This window comes from Diceros bicornis, chromosome 41 (genome assembly GCF_020826845.1).
Source record: "Diceros bicornis minor isolate mBicDic1 chromosome 41, mDicBic1.mat.cur, whole genome shotgun sequence".
Classification (NCBI taxonomy): Eukaryota; Metazoa; Chordata; class Mammalia; order Perissodactyla; family Rhinocerotidae; genus Diceros; species Diceros bicornis.
In genome coordinates, this window is record NC_080780.1 from 10692761 (window position 1) to 10713147 (window position 20387).

Here is a 20387-nt window from a genome sequence, read left to right on the forward strand (position 1 = left end):
CAGCCAGACAGATTCCATTTTATTCTAAGGGCAATTGGAAGATATTATAAAAGGGTTTAAACCCAAGAGTAACATGATCAATTTGCATTTTAAAAAGGTCACTGACTACAGTGTGGAAACTGGTTGGAAGGAGATAAAAGCAGATGCAGAAAGACAGGTTAGAAAGCTGTACATGGGAGGTAAAGATAGGGTGACTTACATAGAGTCTTGGAAGGAGGGAGGGAGGGAAGTAAAGGTCTCAGCGCTGCGTCCAGACCTAACAGACATTCCATAAATATGTGCTGAATGCTCTGACCCTCCCCACCATGTGAGAGCAGGCGTTATAGCCCAGTTTACAATTGAGGAAACAGATTTCAAGAGGCTGAGCACAGCGTCCAGGGTCGCAGAGCTGGTGACCCCAAAGGCCGGGGTCTGAGAAGATGCGTGAGCTGTGCTTGTCCCACAAGGATGCCCTGGTGCTGCCCTCAGGTGTGAATGTGGACAGGAGGATGACGACAGGAGCTAAGCTGTCTGAGGGATCCGTATTTGCCAGGCACAGGGCACTGGGCATGTATGAGATTCTGCACACAGCCGGCTTGCCCATGAGAACTCAAGCATAGAGAACCTCTGCCCGAGAACACAGAGCTAGTGAGGGCTGCAAGCGGTAATTCACGAGTGAGCTCCAGCCTGGGGGTCCTGCTCCAACCACTCTGCAATACTGCCACCTGCTGTCCTCAACAAACTGAACACCAACCAACACTGCTGGGCTGTATGAACAGCACGTGTGGTCTGCAGGTGGGGATGAGAGCCTTTTCTGTGAAAAAGGTTGTACTTGAACTGGATTGGAGGATGGGGGTGATCGGCAGGTAGCGAGGAGGGAATTGAGGAAAGAAATCAAACACAAGACCCGTTCAATCTGCAGACTGCACAGGGCAATGAGAGGTTTCACATCTTCCCACTTATCAGCGTGCGTGTGAGCAAAAAGGGACAGCCCTCCCACCCAAATGAGATCTGCTGGTCAGCTGCGCTGAGTCTTTGGTCTATCTAAGCCTGTGACCAAGATTGTGACACATCTGCCATGATTGTCAACTGCAGTCCCTCTACCTGTTTACTTAGGCTGATTTCTGACACAGAAAAGTCCAAAATCTCAGTGACTTCAAACAACATGTTTATTTCTCACTCATACTCATCCATAGCAGGTCATGGAACACTCTAAGAAATGATTTAGGGACGTAGACTCCTTCTATTTTTTTTTTTCCACCTTCAAAATGTGGCTTCCAAGTTCACCACCTAAGGGAAAAAGGAATGATCAAGGGTGAGGGAGAGATTGTGTGGGCTGTGCCATTAACCAGCAGTGACATAGCCCCACTAGTGCAAAGATGATGGGAGGCATGTTTAGCTGTGTGCCCAGGAAGAAGACAAAAGAGATATTGTGGAACGCTAGCTGACTTAACCAGACCTTTCAGGCTCCTGAACATTCTTCCCATGCATAGAAGACTCTCGGGTCCTCCCCAGGCAGGCCGCCAGAGAGCCACCAGTTGCTGCATCCAAATCAAGGGCCGAGGCCTCTGGACAGTTCCACTCCAACAGGCCCTGTGTGCCTCTTCTTGGTGCCACAACCTAGAAACTAGAGAGACGAGTGATCGCTTTCCTCCCACTCAATATACAAGGACAGGATAATTGCAATAAACACTGCCATTTGGAAAAAGAACAAAGGTACCAGTCACTGATCCACAAGGACACTTGGGCCTTGCAGGACAGGCATTGTCATGCCCCTGTGCTTGGTTTTGGGGGGATAGACTCTGGATAGACTCCGGTGCTTCTCTCTGGTCTGTTTTTCTCAGAGAACCCTGGATCTTCCGTCTGGGAGTCCTTCCTTTTTTCACTAGGCTCCATCATCTGAACTGGGTGTTGGGAGTATTCCTTCATAGGACCTACATAGTTTTGGATCCCACTTTCTGCCCATGACCCAGTCAAAGACTTTTTAGATTAGGTTTGTAGTTTCTTTGGCAATATAATTCCTTCAAAAACTTAGAAGGCTTCTGATCCATTTGCTTCCAAACAGTTCCATATGGCTGTAACCACACCCAAAGCATTTTCATACGCAAAGTTTGCAAATTTCCTTTTTTTTCTTTCTCATGCCCTTGCCTATATCAGCTTAATAGTGGAAAAACAACTCCTTAATCTGATCACCATTCAGCTGAGTCATAATATGTCTTTGTAGCTCAAAGACTTTATTTCAATATCTTATTTCCTACTGTTTGTGTTCCAGAAGCAGTGGGAATTTTCAACCCTTCACAGCCCCAATTTCTGGATTTTCTGCTTGCAAACTAGCCAATTTTATCTTGAGTTTTTCTTTTTTTTTAATAGCATGCCAACACAGCCAATTGTAGCAAACACACATTAATACTTTGATTTTTTCCCAACCACTTTTGCTGGAGTTGCCAAATCATGAGGCTCACAATCTACCTCCCAAGATATTGCAGGTAAAAACTTTACTCAATATTTCCACTATATTACTTAGATCACCATCTTCGTTGCAACCTGACTCTAAGGTGATGTCAGACATCAGATTTTTGTTTCTACAGTCTTTCAAAGTATCAATTTTTTATATTAGTCCTAATAGTTTAATTGCTGTACCAATTCTCAAATTTCAGTGCCTTAACACAATAAATGTTTCTTCTTCACATCACAGCCCAATCAGAGTTGGCTGGTTTTCCTCCAAGCAGTGACTCAAGGACCCAGGCTCCTTCTATCTCTGGCATCTCCATACGCGACATGCAGCCTCCAAGCTTGCCACTGGAGGAGAGGAGCTTGATATGTGCAGCCTGGAAGTGCTGACATCACACCTTCCACTTCCACTGGCCAGAACACAGTCAACTCCCAATTCACTGCAAGGGCGCTGAGACATCATTTATCTGTGTTTCTGGGAAGATGAAAAAGCAGATACGGCAGAGCTCTGGCAATCTTGGCCACGCTGTTTATAATAATCACAAATGGGTTCCTTTAGTCCCATGCCTCTAGAATCTTACAGGTGATATATAATAAAGTGAATAAAATTAAGTTGGGAATGAGAATTTTGTACTCTCAAGAAGCCATTCAGATTTCAAGAAAAGTACTTGTCAACAGTACTGGTAGAATATTGTCGATGCATTTGTGTGTTGCAAAGCAAGCAGGGGGAGGGGTGGTTACACTGAGGAATCTTTCTGATGCTCGTACATCATTAACAACAGTCATAACATGTTCGTTGTTCATATTACAAACCTTTCCCAAGTGTCTGCTAAATGCTAGGTACCAAGCAAACAAAGGGAGCTGAGAATGCAATGGTGGACAAATTGTTTCAGTCTCCGCTCTTGTGGTATTTACATTCTAACATAGGAGAGACAGATACACAAATAATCACCCACTTAAAGAATAATTGATTAACTTAATAAACGATATGCATAAAAAATACAGGACAATGTAAGAAAGCAAAAGGACAGACATAGCTTGGGAGTCAATAGAGGTTCTAAAGTATTAAGCTGGGACCTGAAAGATTAGGAGTTAGCCAGATGAAGAGATGGGGAAGAAATATCAAGGTTTCTGGCTTTTATGATTAGGCAGGGGATGGTGCCACCCTGAGATAGGGAAAACTGTGTTTGCATCTAGTAGCCTTGGATGGGAACATCATAGTTTCATTTCAGGATACACTGAGTCTAACCCTTGAGACCTCCAAGTGGAGATGTCAAATAGGCAATTGATATTCAAGCAAAAAGCTCATTCAAGAGGTCTGGAGTGGTCCTATAACCTTAGAGATGTTTTATTGATACTCTATTCTATCCTCAAAGATGTGCCTCACCACCCATTCCTTGAATTCATCATCCACGAGGAAACTGCCAATAGTCCCAATGGTCACCTACCCAACATTCAGCCCCTGTCATCACAGGGCTATATAACTCTAGGAGGATTAATTTTAAATGGGAGCATTCTCATTGGCAGACCAAAGATTTCGTTAAATAATGAATCAGTAACACACAAGTAAGAAAGGCTTCCCATTTTTAAGAATCACTTCTCAGATAAAGATGGAAGACAGCAACAGCACTACAAGAAGCAACCACAACAAGCAATTGGCCATTGTAGGAGCCAGGATTCAATAATAATAACAAGAAAATGTTCAGCAAGGGAAGAAGGCAAGGCAAAGTGACTTATTTTTCTATTTTTCTTTTGCCTAGTTTATTCAGTGCCTTAGGCAGTAAGCACTGATCTAAAATTCAGCTCTGCATTGTTTTAAACACATATCTTTGCATAAGAAATGAATGTTCATTATAGGTTCTGAATACGAATAGATCAGTAGGAGTGCCTTTATTTTAACTCGCTTGATGATGACTTTACTAAAGCTTAGGGTATAGTGTCTCTGAAAACCTTTTGAAAATGGTTTGAAATGACGCTTCAGATGAATACAAATATATGAACAGAAAACTGGTTGAAGATCATCATACAAAGAGCCAGCACAAGCAGCAACAATTAAGAACAGGCATCTATTTTAATTTCTCAGGCATGTGTTGATGAGGAGAGTTAGAACTGTTTTAATTGCTAATCTCGCAAAGGAAGGAACCACCATGTTAACTAAATTCACTGATGATAGAAAAGGTGGGGGTCCTTAATTACTTCTAATGGCAGAACAATTTTCTTTAAAAGCTAGCTGTACAAATAAGAACTGGAATTCACCAAGAGAACCCTGTTCTTAGAGAATGCACATGTGTGCATGCACACACACACACACACACACACACACACATACACACACACACAGAAAGCCAAACTCTGCCAGTGCATAGATCATAGGCTGTACATTTTTAAGTTATTTAAAAAGGTCCAGGGGCCGGCCCAGTGGCGCGGGTGGTTAAGTGCGCACTCTGCTGTGGCAGCCCAGGGTTCGCGAGTTCGGATCCAAGGCACGCACCTACGCACCACTTGTCGAGCCATGCTGCGGCGGTGGCCCATATGAAGTAGAGGAAGATGGGCATGGATGTTAGCCCAGGGCTAGTCTTCCTCAGCAAAAAGAGAAGGATTGGCAGATGTTAGCTCAGGGCCGATCTTCCTCACAAAAAATAAATAAATAAATAAAAATAAAAACGTGCGGTAACTATTGAAGAATGGCATCTCTGAACAAAGATGTACCAGGCATCTGCTGTACATATAAAGCAGTGGCTTGAATAATGAAAGAAATTAAATAAATGTATCTCTTCAACTATGTTTTTGGACCATGCATGTTTCTATACAGACTGTATATCAATCATTAGAGACCAAGTTCACTTTTCTGCAGCACCTCATTAAGGTAGCATCAAAAAAAACCTTAAGGGGGGCTGGCCCCGTGGGGTAGAGGTTAAGTGCGTGTGCTCTGCTGCTGGCGGCCTCGGTTCAGATCCCGGGTGCCCATTGATGTACCGCTTGACAGGCCATGCTGTGGCAGCGTCCCATGTAAAGTGGAGGAAGATGGGCACAGATGTTAGCCCAGGGCCAGTCTTCCTCAGCAAAAAGAGGAGGATTGGCATGGATGTTAGCTCAGGGCTGATCTTCCTCACAAAAAAAAAAAAACCTTAAGGGGACGAAGATTTGAGTGTATCATTTTATTGACTGAAAATGCTTTAGACGCCCTGGCATATAATAAAGTACACATCTCCAGGGAGATTCTGAGTTTTGTCTTTATAAATGAAGATGGAAAGGCAAATAAAATAAAGTTACAAGGATTATATAATTTAGACTTTGATCAGGAAAACGTCTGGTTCTCCAGATCCCACACTGGAAATATTAGAATTATTAAAATCTAGAGATGGAGCAGGCAGGCATCCAGCAAGACCTGTAAGCAAGACTGCCACAGAGGTGAAAGGAGGTGGAGGTGCGGTTCTTGGCGATTAAGGCTCCCACCACATTCCTTGGGGAGTATAGATTTTCTGTAAGTGCTGTGTCCAAAATAGTGGCTGGGACGGAGGGCACAACTAGCCCCAAACAGAGAACCCAGCATGACTACGAGAACCAGCCACTACTCATGGCTTAAAATGAAAACTGTTTTGTTGGTGGTCTCCCTCCTAGAGGTCAAGGGGCTTACCTGGAAGCAGCAAATATCAAAAAAAGCAACATAGAACACCTACTCAACAGTCAAGATCCACAAATTTGTATCTTCTAGCTCATACATTTGTTCTTTGTTCTTATCAAAATAGTGGAAACAACACAAAACCCTACTGTTTTTACTTCATCTTCTGACTAATGAATATTCTACCAACACTTTCTTCCATCAGCTTGCTCATAAGGAAGAACTGAAGGAAGAGGAACTAGGGGTGCCCTATTTTTTCCATTTCCTTCTATGTTATCATTTTCAGCATATGTGGTTGGCTAATATCGGAAAGTAACAAGAGCAAGAAAAGTTCCCTGATTGTTCATATTTCTTAGAATGCAAGTTCTAGTTCAGACAGAAAGTGTGACCTCTCGGGGCTGTCAGCACCCTGCTTACTTGGACATAGAGGTAACACCTTGCCTTGTAACTCACTGTGAGTCCCGATGAAGTCCCAGCATGGCGGATCCACAGGAATTCTGTGCTCACGGGGAATCTGAATGCTATATGCAATTAGGGGACAAAGGAATGGCAGGCACACAAATTGTGCATATCTCTTCTCACAAGCAAGCTCTACTGTCGCATCAGACTTCACCTATAAGTAATACAAATTCAGAGATACAATGTTTAAAAATTTCAAGATGGCAGCAGTAGAGCATTCAAGACCCTTTTGAGAGTGGGGTGCTTCTCAGGGTGAGGCCCTTTGCCACTGCACAGTTTGCACACCCATGAAGCACCCCTGTGGGGAAGGACTGATAATGACACCTTGCATCTTGAGAGGTAGGGTCCCTATAAGCCAAATGCTACCCGTCAGAACAGAATAATGTCTCGTAAGAATTTCCACCAACTGTTGGAGTTTTTCAGGGTTTTTATCTGCACAATATGCCAAAGAACCAGGCTGTAGAGTAGGAAAAGATTGCACCCCAGCAATAATAACAGCTACTCCTTGTTTAGCCCTTATCAAACGTGTGCTCCACACTAAAAACTGTGCTGAGGGAATGCTGTCCATCAACCTGCCCTGCAGTCCCGACTTGTGAAGGTAGTTCATCCAAGCCTCTTAGCAACTGTTCAGACTGGATAGATCTTCTCGTACAAGAATGACTACATGGGTAAAAAAAATCAGGACACAAAACTCTGTCTGCAGAATGATCCAGTTTTATAAAGCACTGGAGTGAAAATCCCTGTACCTTAGCAATGTCTATCTCTGGGTAACTGAATTTAAAACTATATAATTTTTATTTCATTTTACAAATTTTCCACATGGAGTTTGCAATTGTTATAACAAGGGGGAAAATGTTGCTACTTTTTTGAAGACGCATAAAGCTTTCTGACATATGAGCACTGTCTCTTCCCCTCTCAAGACTTTGGATCGCTCTTGCTGTGAATTAGAACAGCAGCGTTCAATAAAACAACAAAATTCAGGCCCACTTGGAGGGCAACTTCCCTTTTTTTGGTCCTGGCAAGTCAGCTGGCAATGATAAAATATGTTCAAGTGTAAAGAAGATTAGAAAACAACACCTTTCTTGCAAAGAGAAGCTGGAATTAAACATAAAACACAACCAAACTGGAGGAGGTGACAATCGCAAAAAAAAAAAAAAAAAAACCACAAACACATGAACAAGCAGCTCATTCAGCCTCTCCGGCAGGTGTAGGAGGAACTCAGTAAGTGTGTATGAAATTGCATTAAGGGCTTTCTTGTTTTCTCTCTGTCTGCATTTGGTTAGTTATACAGGTTTTGCTTAACATTTTAGAGTTGAAACAGAAAGGAATTTTGTTTCCTTATTTGTTTTCCCAGATCTGTACCTTTAAGATTTATACTTTGTATATAATTCGAAAAATTTGATATCTCTTTGAAATACATGTATGCACATCTTTAGCAAAATACACCAGAGAATCAAAAATATCAAATTACATAGCAAGTGAAGAAGTGGCAATGATTTCTTTACGAGCAATTGTTTTATTGCCCAAGATGGCTGCTCTGGTCACCTCACTGGTCCAGGAGCAGATTGAGTCATTAAAATGAGCACTGGAACTTTTAAATCTACCCTACCTGCTGCACTTCTCAAATCAAGGTCTTGTTCTTGAATTTTTATTTTTAAATTAAGCTTCCTCTCTTTGCAAAACCACCCAGCTATTCTGACCCAAAAGCCTACTGGAGGACAGGACAGGTGTGGCGAAGAGATCCAAAGGCTGGTGTCTCTCATGAGGTAGTTTACATTAATAAACCTCTTGATCTTTAGACAGAATCTACCCTCAATGAATAAAATCAAAAGGAGGAAGCCAGCAGTCACAGAGCGTTTTGGGCAAGCATATCAGGGAGCTAACTCAAAAACTCAAAAGTTAAAACATACAAAACAGGCCTGTCTCACCATAAACAAGGACATTATGGTAGAGACTGCTGCAAACTGCTGCTGCGACTCCTTTCCTCTTCTTGAGCACACAGCTAGCCACAGTTCCCAGCCTCCCTCGCAGTGAAGAGTGGCCTTGGGGGCAAAGAGCAGGGTGTCTCTTCCAGGCTGGCCTGTGGAAGCCTTCCCCACACAATCCTCCAGGCCCGTTCCCCTTCTAGCAGCAATGTGAGCACTCCCAGGTAACTGCACTAGGCGTCCAGAGAATGGCAGAGGCTCTACCAGCTGATTCTCTGAACAGCTGTGCCACAGAGACGCCTCCTTGGATCCTCTTGGAGGACACAGAACACAATTGCCTCTAAGCCGTTGTATATCTTGGGGACTACTCAGCATAATGATTAGCATTCCTTACTAACTGAGATCTTTACCCAGGAAGAATAGTTTAGGTTTGTTTGGTTATTCAGAATGTTCAAATTTACTTTTTAGAAAATCACAAAATGGAAGCAAAGAGTATGGAAATTTTATAGGGTCAGTAAAAAATTTAGCAATAAGTTATTGATATACTTTTTGACAGTGTTTTATAGCCCCAATTGTGGACTCAAGTTGAATGTACATACTGAGAGGTTTGCATTTGTGTAAATATACTTAAATACTATCATCTAAAACAGTTTTGTGGTGCTGGTGATGGTAATTTGACATGAGGCCAGTTCAGTTTTAGACCTATTTCAAACAGTCTTCACCTTAAATTTTATATATATCAAGTTTACCACATTTCATATTTGTTTTTAATGCTTTCTGCCTCTTTGGGGATTTCTGTCATTCTTTCATTTGTGACGGGAACAGGACTTTTTACCTGCACAAGTCTCCACCCTTTCCTCTTCCCATTTCCCCTTGTCACACCTGCACTTTTGATCCTCTCCAGTTACCGTGGATGAAATGTTGAGGCCAACATCTCAGCTTGTTCACTAGATCTCATTCCCTCTTGTTTACTCTCTCTCTCTGTCTCTCACTCCTCTGCATCAATTGTTTTTCCCACCTTGCTGGGTCGCTCTCATCATTTTGCAAACATTTTGTTACTTCTCCCAACAAAAGAAATCTTTCTTTTGACGCCACTGTGCATTCCACCTGCTGCCTGATTTCTCAGCTCCCCTTTATAGCAAATTTACCCAAGAGAGTTATCTCTACCAAACGCTTGTCATTTCCAATTTCTCTCCTCCCATTGTTACCACACAAATGGCATGATCTGCTCACTGCAAGACAAAAGCCAATTGCCAACAGGCGAGATGGTGGAAAAGAAAGGGCAGTTTATTACAGCTTGCTAGCAAGGGGGAAGATGGCTGACTAATGTCTCAAAGGACCACCTTCCAGAGGCACAAAATCTTACAGCAGTTATATAGGCCGGTGGGTTATAGGGGAAGGGGTTAAGAATGTTGACCCTCAGGTGTTACAGACTGGGAGACACCACACCAGATCTTTCAGTTTTCATTGATGATGGCTATCAGCATAGACTCTCTGTTCAGGGGTCACTACATTCCTAAGGAACTCAAAAGAACAAAGTTATTACCTTATTGCATCTGGGAGGTATATGCACAAGCAGGAGTCATAAAATCTACAGAGCAGTTAGATCTCCTGGAGGGTGCATATCCAGCTGGGTTAGTTTGTCAGAGGTCATTCAAAGTTACAATAGGGTTTCTTTTCTACAATATGGCTTCCCTTATATCAACCTTGTCTTGAGCTGGTATCACCATTATCTCCAAAATCCACTCCAATCAGATTTTTGTCTTCCTGTCTTACACTAATGACCTCCACATTGCTATAGGTTTTATGTAAAACCTATATAAATAGGCTCTATAGATTTTATGCTGTTGAGATTCTTCTCAAGTTCTGAAAACAAGCTCTCTGTCTCTTAATTTTCAGGGTGGTGAGTTTATGTATTTTAGTGGGAAATTAAGGGAGTTAGCCTCAGGAGCTACATCTTAAGAACTGTAGAGGAGGAAGACAATTTCTGTACCCTCTGGGTCCTTCTGGTTGGCCTAAGAATTAAATTGACATGAAACAATTTAATTGGGACTTCAAAGTTTGGGACTTCAAAGAGGAGGGAGGCAATTCACATGGAAATGGAAAAGCAAATGTTTGGTAAACAGAACCATTATAAGAATGGGCTTAGCAAGGACCCTCACAGTCTACCTGTACCCAGAATTATCTATGGCGATGGCCTGTCCTGGGGACAGGCCTTTTATCTTAAATTCTTTTAGGCAGTTAGGGGGAGAAGGTCTCTTGTCCTTAACCAAAGAGACCCATTTTGGGGTGGCCAATTCTGATCCCCCACAGTCCTGCCTTTGAAACTTTAAGAAGTTTCATAGTCCAGAAGTTGAGTTGGTAGATTATTTTATCTCATTGAACCAGTCTCTTAGTTCTGACAACAGGTTAGTCCAGTTAAACTCATTTCAGGAGGCAGTGATGCACTTGGGTTCCCAAAGTTAGGCCTATATTGTGTAAACCAGCAATCAGGTATTTAATAAGTATTTCTATGGAAACAAAAAGAAAAACAAAGTTAATGGTTAGAGCAAATTATAAATCAGTTTCAGAGCCAGAGGACAGCCAGTCAAGACGATTTCTAGATGTTAGGGTCAAAGCATCTTTTGTAGCTTGAAATGTCTCTGATGATGTCATCTGGTGTTCAGGCATCCTTTTGAGTGGCTTACATAGCAACAGGCATGCTATTGTGGTGGTCTCTCTTAACTTTATATCAAGTTATCAAGTTTTAGTTTGCAAGGCTTCAGGAAAAAGGGTGGTTTTAGTTCTCAATGAGTCCAAATGAAAATCATTGAAAATGTTAGTTTAGAGATTTGTTGCCAGATATTTCAGAAGACTAGAATAATTCAGGATCCAGTCCAGTTTATAGGTAGAAAACAAAAACCTCAAAGACAATTAACAGAACTAGAATCCACTGTCCACAATTGTTTATTATATTTTTTACTGAAACATAATTTTTTTCTGTAAAATCTCCCTCATTTTTACTACAGATCACCAAATTAAGACTTGTTGGTTGGCAAAATAAGTCTAGTTTCAATAAGTTTGGCCCAATTATTTACATAAGTACAGCAAGAATAGCAATTGATCCTATAGGCTCTTTCAAATCTGTTTTGCTGGAACTTTTTACAAGGAATCTCAGATTGAGCTTTAAAGGCCTCTCAAGGCCAAGAAAGCAAAGCCAAGGACTTGTCATCAGACAAAGCTTGTAATACCTACAGATTTGCATGAATTCCTCTCTTCTTTTGAGGTTCCCCAAAATATTTCGAGGTTCCAGGCACCTGCCAGAGAAGTGACCCTCTTGACTCGCCTGGTAAGGTTGATGGGAATCCTGTAAGCAAGGTACCAGGTCAATATTGTCAAGTGGCTGTATTTCAGAAAGTCTACCCTTTATTCCTCAAAAGCTGTCTGATCATATCTGACTCTATGTGTGTTTCTCTCAAATATGATATTCCAGTCAAAGCTTTGGTAATATAACCAATGTTTCCAATTGTGTCCTGTTATAAGGAGAACAGATGCTTCTTGAACTTATGAGAATAATTATATTGTCATGAAAACAAGAATATTCTCTCACTAAAGAGTTTCTAAACTCTGGAGGGATCAGGTAGGGAGAAAAAGATAAAAGTTTCAATTTTGCTTACAAAGGTATAATTTACCAAATTGTTATAAGTCATAGTTAGCTTAAAAGAATAGAGAAAAAGTTTTCCTTAAATCTGAAAAAAACAAAACATTAAAAAACTGGCAATATTTTAAACAAAAAGTCATAAAATTGTAATTATCCTTAGTTCATTTAGTGTCATGTAATCAACTCGATTTTGATCTTCTGTTAGCAGTTTCATGAAGTCATTAGTTTCTCCATTAGAGTTCTGTAATTTTTTTTATCCAGTTCAGTTTTATGATCTGCAAGTTTGTCAGAAATCTGTATTCTAGAGTAAATGTCAGAGTCCTATTCATGAATCTCTCTGAAGAGGAAATATTTTTGCAAAAGAATCAGTGTAATACAAAACTATCTGTAAATGATGAAAGACTTAAAAATAGCAATTGACAAAGAAACTTGGTTATTTCTGTGACATACAACACTAAAATATTTACTAGAATTATGAATGACAACCAACACAGATCAGAATTTTAGGAATGTTATATAATTTTTAAAACACTTATATCAATAACATTTACTCACACAATATCATAGGTCCCTATGAAACAATGTTTAATTATCCATTTATCCATGGTGAAAAAGAATTTTAGGTGAACGCAGAAAATTAAATAGTTGAAGGAAACCCTTTAACACTTGTGATTAAAGACCTGATAAAAACAATATAGGAAATTTATTTTGATAAAATGTAAAAACCTTTTATAATCTCTTTACCAAGAGCAGACTAAAAGTTTAAGAAAAGTATTGTTTTAAGAGGGGGAAAAAATCAAATTCTAACCTTGCACCAGCTTACTTTTGATATTAAAACTCATTCACTTACTTAAATTCATTTCAATCTTAGTCAACTTGACGATGCACAACTTTTTCCTCAGGGTTCTTCCTCCACAAACCTTCTATAACTTTCTCCTTACATTCAGAATTTGTCCAATGCCTTCTTTTTCTTTTTTTCCTAGTACTTTAGGACAAATTTGTCTTTGTTAACCAAACAAAAATATTTCTGTTATTTACACCTTTTTTATTAATAACATATATCTCACTTTCCTCGAACATAAAGATGTTTTCTTTATTAAGTTTAGTAGCTTTAATTATGTATATTACTTAGAATTTTTAACCCATATAGACTTTAATTTTTAGTGAAAACTAAGAAGTAAGCAATTATGAACTTTTACATTAGCATTCTGTGGATTGGCAAATTTATAAATGCTTTTTTTAATTTCTAGAAACCTGTTACTTCATAGTCCAATCTTTTAATAAAATACAAGACATGTTTACTAATAGACCCAAACATTTTTTAGTTTCTCTGTAATAAAAGTAGGTAAATTTAGACATGTTTAGCAATTAATGTTTCAGTATTTTATCTTATTTGGAAATGATCTAGACACTCAATGAATTTTTTATCATTTAATTTATCCCAGCAAAACTTCAAAGTTTTAAGTTACCAAAGAGATTTTGGAAGCTATTTTCAGTACACGTCATAAACTATAATTATTGCTAAAAGTTTATCTATGCACTCTTGTCTCGCATTTAAATCATTTGATCCCAACAATTATGTTCAGATTACCCACAAAAACTTCATGAGACATTAGACAAAATCAGCTATTATTTAAAGCTATTATTTTGCTGACAAATTTTTTAAATTGATAACATGAGCTTATTTGACTAGCAAAGCCAGGCTGCAGGTCTGCATCATATCCAATGCTGATAACTCTGAGGACATGTCTATTTTAATCAAACCAACAAACTTAAACAAGCTTTCATTCACCAAAGATTATTTCATATTATGTTAACTTGAAAGACATTTGGGTTAGCTTCTTTTACATTTAGAAATAATTTATGTAAGCACTTACTTTAAGCCAATTAAACAGAGCTCTTAATTTTGTCCATACCATCCAGAGGTAGAATATCACATATATGTAACATATATGTAGACACACATACACAAAGACTCCACAGCTATTGTTTTAAAAATTTAGGACAACGTATCACACCTTTAAAAGTCTGCACAAAGCATTTAACAAAGGCCCATTTTTCTAAGTGTGCAGTTCAACCCCAGACCAATTTACCTTGCAGGAGGGAGCCCCCATTATCTTCTTTATTAGCACCCAATATTAGCCTCCAGCCTTTATTTCACACTGTGTGAGATCAGGCAACCCTATTGACTTCCCTTTAGCATGTTTAATTAACATTGTCTGAAGGGCAGATTTATATGCTGTCTTACAATCAGGCAGGGGAAACAGTCCCCTGTGAGACCAATGTCTACCCGCACAGTTCAATCAGGCAAAAAGAGATGTAATCATTTCACATAAAGCCCATAAATATATCAATTTTTCTACATAAGTTCATCTGAATTCCACCAACTCTTATACCTCTAATCATAGTTTCCATTAGGACTTTATCAACAGGTCTTGATCTTACAATATTGGATAAGGAAGCATTCCCAGTCAAACATTTTTAAAAGATACTCAGGCAAAGTTGATATAACCACTTTATGTAATATTAGCTCAAACATTCCAACCTTTATAACCTTATCAATACTTACACTTTTACATTTTCTCAATGTAATTGTAGCCTGAGTCAGGGTCTTAAGGCTGGCCATTATTTTTTATTTCTTTTTTTTTAATTTGGCCTTTTCATAAGTACCAATAAAATACTTATTAGAGCTCTCAAAAAAAATTTTTTTTCCAATTTAGCAGTTTTTCTGATTTAACTGATCCATCGTCTGGCCACATTGATGAGTAGGATCTTAATAGCAACTCAAGCCAGTAAGCCTTTTACAGCTTAACCATGGATGCAAGAGGTGTCCCCAAAAGAGAGTGCAAAAGAAGCAGCCCTCACGATATCCAAAAAGTTCACTCCCAAAAAATAGTCTAAGAAAGTAAAGGTCTTTGTTGCACAGGCAGAGTGAACAAGAAATGAAGGTTGAAATGACAAATGCCCCTTATGAAAGCAATTGGGAATCCTTATGAAAAACTCCCCTGAGAGCTGACACAGCCAGACAAAGAGAGTGAGACTCATAATCTCAGTCTATTCAACTGGCCGCCAAGATGTGTGCCAGTATATGCATCCTCCAGATGGTGGAGACCAGAAAGGTCACAAAGCCAAGATGATCTCAAGACATAGAACAAGAAAAAAGAAAAAACTTCATCCACACAAGCCCAGACAACAGGCTTATAGAAATGCCTGTATCTTGCTCTATGGTTTTTCCTTTTTATGACAAATGACACAAAAGACAGAACAAGGAAAAATAGTAACCATATCTGGGAGGAAAATGATCAATAAACCAATGAGTACTCAAACCAAATTTCCTAGAGTCGTTGAGTCCAAGAAGCTAGCTTCACCAATATTTTCTCTTGGTAATCTAAACTTAGAAAAGGAAACAAAACTCACCACTCTCACTTCCACTGGACCCTGCAGGTAGAGATCTGGGAGACTGAGATGGTAAGAACTATTACCTCTTGCCAGCTCTTGTCAGGAGTCCAGGATCTCTCAGCTGCAGTAGTTCCAGGAGTGAGCAGCATGCAGCCAGTTAAGTTGTATCCCATCCAAGTCACTAAACTTTAGGAGAGGAAGACAATTCCTTTACCCTCTAGGTCCTTCTGCCTGGGGTCTAAGAATTAAATTCACATGAGACAGAATAACAAGAGAAAATCAAAGTTTAATAACATGTATTCATGGGAGAAACCCAGGAAACTGAGTAACTCACCAGAATGGCTGAAGCCACCACCTTAAATACCATCTTCAGCTAAAGACAAAGGAGGAGGTTAGGGGCAGTGGTTTGGGACTTCAAAGAGGAGGGAGGCAATTCACATGGAGCTGGAAAAGCAAATATGTGGTAAACAGAACCATTATAAGAATGGGCTTAGCAAGGACCCTCACAGTCTACCTGTACCCAGAATTTTTTATGGTGATGGCCTGTCCTGGGGACAGGCCTCTTATCTTAAATTCTTTTAGGTAGTTAGTGGGGGAAGGTCAGAGTTTCTTTCAGAGTCTCTTGTCCTTAACCAAAGAGACATATTTTTGGGGTGCCCAATTCTGATCCTCCACAGTGCCACTTTAAAACAAATCTTTTAAATTATATTTCTCTTTTTTCTTAACTTGCATTTGAGTATTTCATGATTTGTTTTATCAAATTACTTTATGGACACTGCTGTTTTAATTTTAAACAGTCAATTAAATTTTAAGATCTGTTTTTTTTAAAATATTTAGACTATTCTAAGAATATAAAAATATTTACAAAAATTAATTATGTTAAAAAATGGATAATAGCTCAATGGCTATTTAGGAAAATAACGATAGCCTGTCAGAATTCACATCTTTGTTGTCTTTTGTTTGTCTATGATGAATGTTAAGAAGCAGGGACAAAGAAGAACAAACTTGACAATATAAATACATACACTTCCTCTTCCCACTGCTGATACTCTCAGTGAATATTATTCTGGGAATTCTAGCTAAATAGAAAATACTTCATCAATGTAAATATAAAGGCCATCAAAGAGAGGCACTTTACAATATTTTCAGGTTATTCATTCATTTAGTAGTTTTTGAGGCACTAGTCCAGGTGCTATGATCATCTATCTCATTATCCCAAAAAGATAAAGTAAAAACTTTTTTTGCATGTGGTTTTGCATTATGGGTTATATGATGGCAAGATATAAAATAAATACACAGACATAAATTGGTTTCCTATTAATATTCCAGCAAAATAACCAGTAAGAAAATAGAATGGGAAAAGATGCCATCACATTCTCCACAGCTCAGTGCAGTTCTTCTCAAGGTGTAGACCACACGTCACCCACACCAGCATGGGGGAGGAGGGGTACAGTTTCCTGAGACCCATCCAAGACTTTCTAACTCAAAACCTCAGAACATAGGCCAAGGAATCTGAAATTATACAATTTTAAACAGACCATCAGGTAGTTCTTTTCTCTCTAAAGTTTGAGATTCCTTGATGTAGTAAATAAGATAAGATGAATTTGAGCAAATTATTAAATCTATTTAGGCTTCAGTTTAATTACCTGCAAAAAAGGAATAATGATAATACCTACATCATACGGCATTTTGGAAGAATAAATGAAATAATATAGGTGAGGGGTTTGAGACACTGCCTGGTGCTCAGTAAGTACTCAATTGTTATTAGATATTAGTATTAATATTGAAATAAGAATATAAAATATGTAGAAATAATCTTAAGAATGAAGATTCAGGTCTTAAGTGAAGAAAACAACAAAAATGACTTAGAAATACTTTTTAAAATCATATATATTGAGAAGCATACTATGTTCCTACTGGGACAGAGGTGGAGAAGAGAAGGAAAATGAAATATCATTAAGAGACCAATTTTTTCAAAGTTGATTTTAAAATTTCAAGTAGCTCTATACAAAATACAAAATAGACACTTTTCATAATCAGCAAAATGAAGCTAAGGGTCACCTTGAAGAACATGTAGTGTAGAAAAAATTATCCAATCCTCTCCTCACACACACACAAATTGCAGAAGGAAGCATATTAAGAACCACTTTCATTGCCAGACATCATAATATACAGTTACAATACCTTTAACAGTATAGTATCATTATCAAAATAGGCTGACACATCAATGAAACTGAAGAGAAAATATAGAAATCTACCTAAGCACATGATATCTTAGAATATGATAGAATTGGTAGTTCAGATCCATGGGAATAACAGGAATTATTTAACACATGGTAATTGGATTATTGTTTAAGTAATTAGAAAAAATAAGCTCATTTCAAAATGAATTAAAGAGTAAAATTAAACTATAAAAAAAGAAAAATTGGAGTATATAGAATAATTGTGTGTTTGGAAGCATTCTGTATACTATATTTATAGAAACAATATATAAGATTAGTGAATTTAGGAGCCTATGCTTAATTAGTAAAATGTAAGAAGAAATATACAAGAAAAGAAGGAAGAGGTAAGTGGAATATTTATGATCTTTTTATCATGAGAAAATGAGCCAGGAACATTCCATCAAGTGGAGAAAACATTGTGGCTAAGACTAAACTGCCTCAGCACCACTCATGGTTGCCTGGGTTACTGGATACTGTCACTGTGCTAATGATATAATAACGCAAAATTGCAAACAAATGATTAAAATGCAATAAATATTAATCAAGAATGAAATGGCAAGTAGAGCTCCAGAGATTTCCATCAGTCAGACCATTGTGATAACCACACTGGCTCCACCATCTACTATGGTGTCCAAATCTACTTTACATAACCTCTGCCTTAGGTAGGTTAGTGACTTGGCCTCTGCCATCCCAGCATGTTCCCATACATCCTGAAGACAGAGACCATTTTAATTTCACTAGAATCCGTAGCCAACAAGGATAGCATGAAAGTGCTCCCTTCCCCAATGTATGTTAGAGATATGCTCTATTCCAAACACTTTCATAATCATATCTATCTTTGAGAACATAGCAGTGTTTTATGGACTCTCAGGGGACATAAATAAAGAGTGAGGACGGAGGAGCACATGATAGAGGTACTCTAGTATATCAGTCTCCTAAAGGACAAATGATCTCTCCAATCAGTAAAGAGGTGCAAACTTTCTGGAAGTCAATTTGATAATAGACATCACCAATTTGGCAGTACGCATATGTTTTGACCTAGCAATTTCACTTTTTTTCCCCAAATTTTTTATTGTGGTAAAATACATATAACATAAAATTTACCATCTTAACCATTTTTAAGTATACAGTTCAGTAGTAGTAAATAGGTTAACATTTTGCAACCATTACTACCATCCATCTCCATAACTCTTTTCATCTTATAAAATTGAAAATCTATAATCATTGCACAATAGCTCCCCATTCCTCTTCCCCCCAGCCCCTGTTGACTACCATTCTACTTTTTATCTCTATGAATTTGATTACTCTAGGTACCTTATATAAGTGGAATCATACACTATTTGTCTTTTTGTGGCTGGCTTATCTCACTTAGCATAAGATCATTAAGGTTCATCCATGTTGTAGCATGTGTCCAAATTACCTTCCTTTTTAAGGTTGAATAATATGCTATTGTATGTATACACCACACTTTGCTTATCCATTCATCTGTCAATGGACACTTGGGTTGCTTTCACATTTTAGCTATTGTGAATAATGTTACTATGAACATGGGTTTACAAATAGCTCTTTGAGGCCCTGTTTTCAATTCTTTTGGGTATATACCCAGAAAAGAAATTGCTGGATCATACAGAAATTCTATTTTTAATATTTTGGAAAACTGCCATACTGTTTTTCACAGTAGCTATACCATTTTACATACCAACTAATAGTGCACAAGTGTTCCAATTTCTCCACATCCTCATCGACACGTTTTCTGTTTTTTTGATAGTAGCCATCCTAGTGGGCATGAGATTGTATTTCATTGTAGTTTTGATTTGCATTTCCCTAATGATTAGTGATGTTCAGCATCTTCTCATGTTTTTATTGGTTATTTGTATACTTTTTTGGAGAAATGTCTATTCAATTCTATTGCCCATTTTTGAATCAGGTTGTTTCTTTTTTGGTGTTGAGTTTTAGAAGTTCTTTATATATTCTGGATATTAATCCCTCATCAAAATCATAGTTGGCAAATATTTTCTCCTATTTTGTGGATTGCCTTTTTACTCTGTTGATGACAATGTTTTAAAATTTTCAATAGATTCAACTTGTCTGTTTTTTCATTTGTTACCTGTGCCTTTGGTATCGTATCCAAGAAATCATTGTCAAATCCAATGTCCTGAAGCTTTTATGTTATGTATTATTCTGAGAGTTTCATTGTTCCAAGTCTTACATTTAGGTCTTTGATTCATTTTGAATTCATTTTTGTATATGGTATTAGGTAAGAGTCCCACTTGATTCTTTTGCATGTGGATATCCAGTTTTCCCAGTACCATTTGTTGAAAAGATTGTTCTTTCTCCTATTGAATAGTCTTGGCACACTTGTCAAAAATCATTTGACCATATATGTGAGGGTTTATTTCTGGACTCTATTCAATTCATTGGTCTGTATGTCTGTCTTTATGCTAGTATTACACTGTTTTGATTGCTGTAGCTTTGTAAGTTTAGAAATCAGGAAGTATGAGTTTTGTTATTCTTTTTCTTCAAGATTTTTTTAGCTATCCAAGGTCTCTTGAGATTCCGTATGAATTTTAGGATGGATTTTTCTATTTCTGCAAAAAACATCATTGGGATTTTGATATGTACTGCATTGAATCTATAGATCACATTAGGTAGTACTGACATTTTAACAATATTAAGTCTCCCAATTCATG

General features: G+C 38.3%; 1 long non-coding RNA gene across 1 annotated transcript; it reads right to left on the reverse strand.

Annotated features, from left to right (window-relative positions):
- Nucleotides 1-1126: 1126 nt before the first annotated feature.
- On the reverse strand, nucleotides 1127-15742 carry LOC131400095 (uncharacterized). The gene is made up of 2 exons (XR_009217293.1): nucleotides 15559-15742; nucleotides 1127-1269 (listed from the first exon to the last, which is right to left on the reverse strand). It is a non-coding gene; the product is annotated as an uncharacterized LOC131400095 (long non-coding RNA).
- Nucleotides 15743-20387: the final 4645 nt, after the last annotated feature.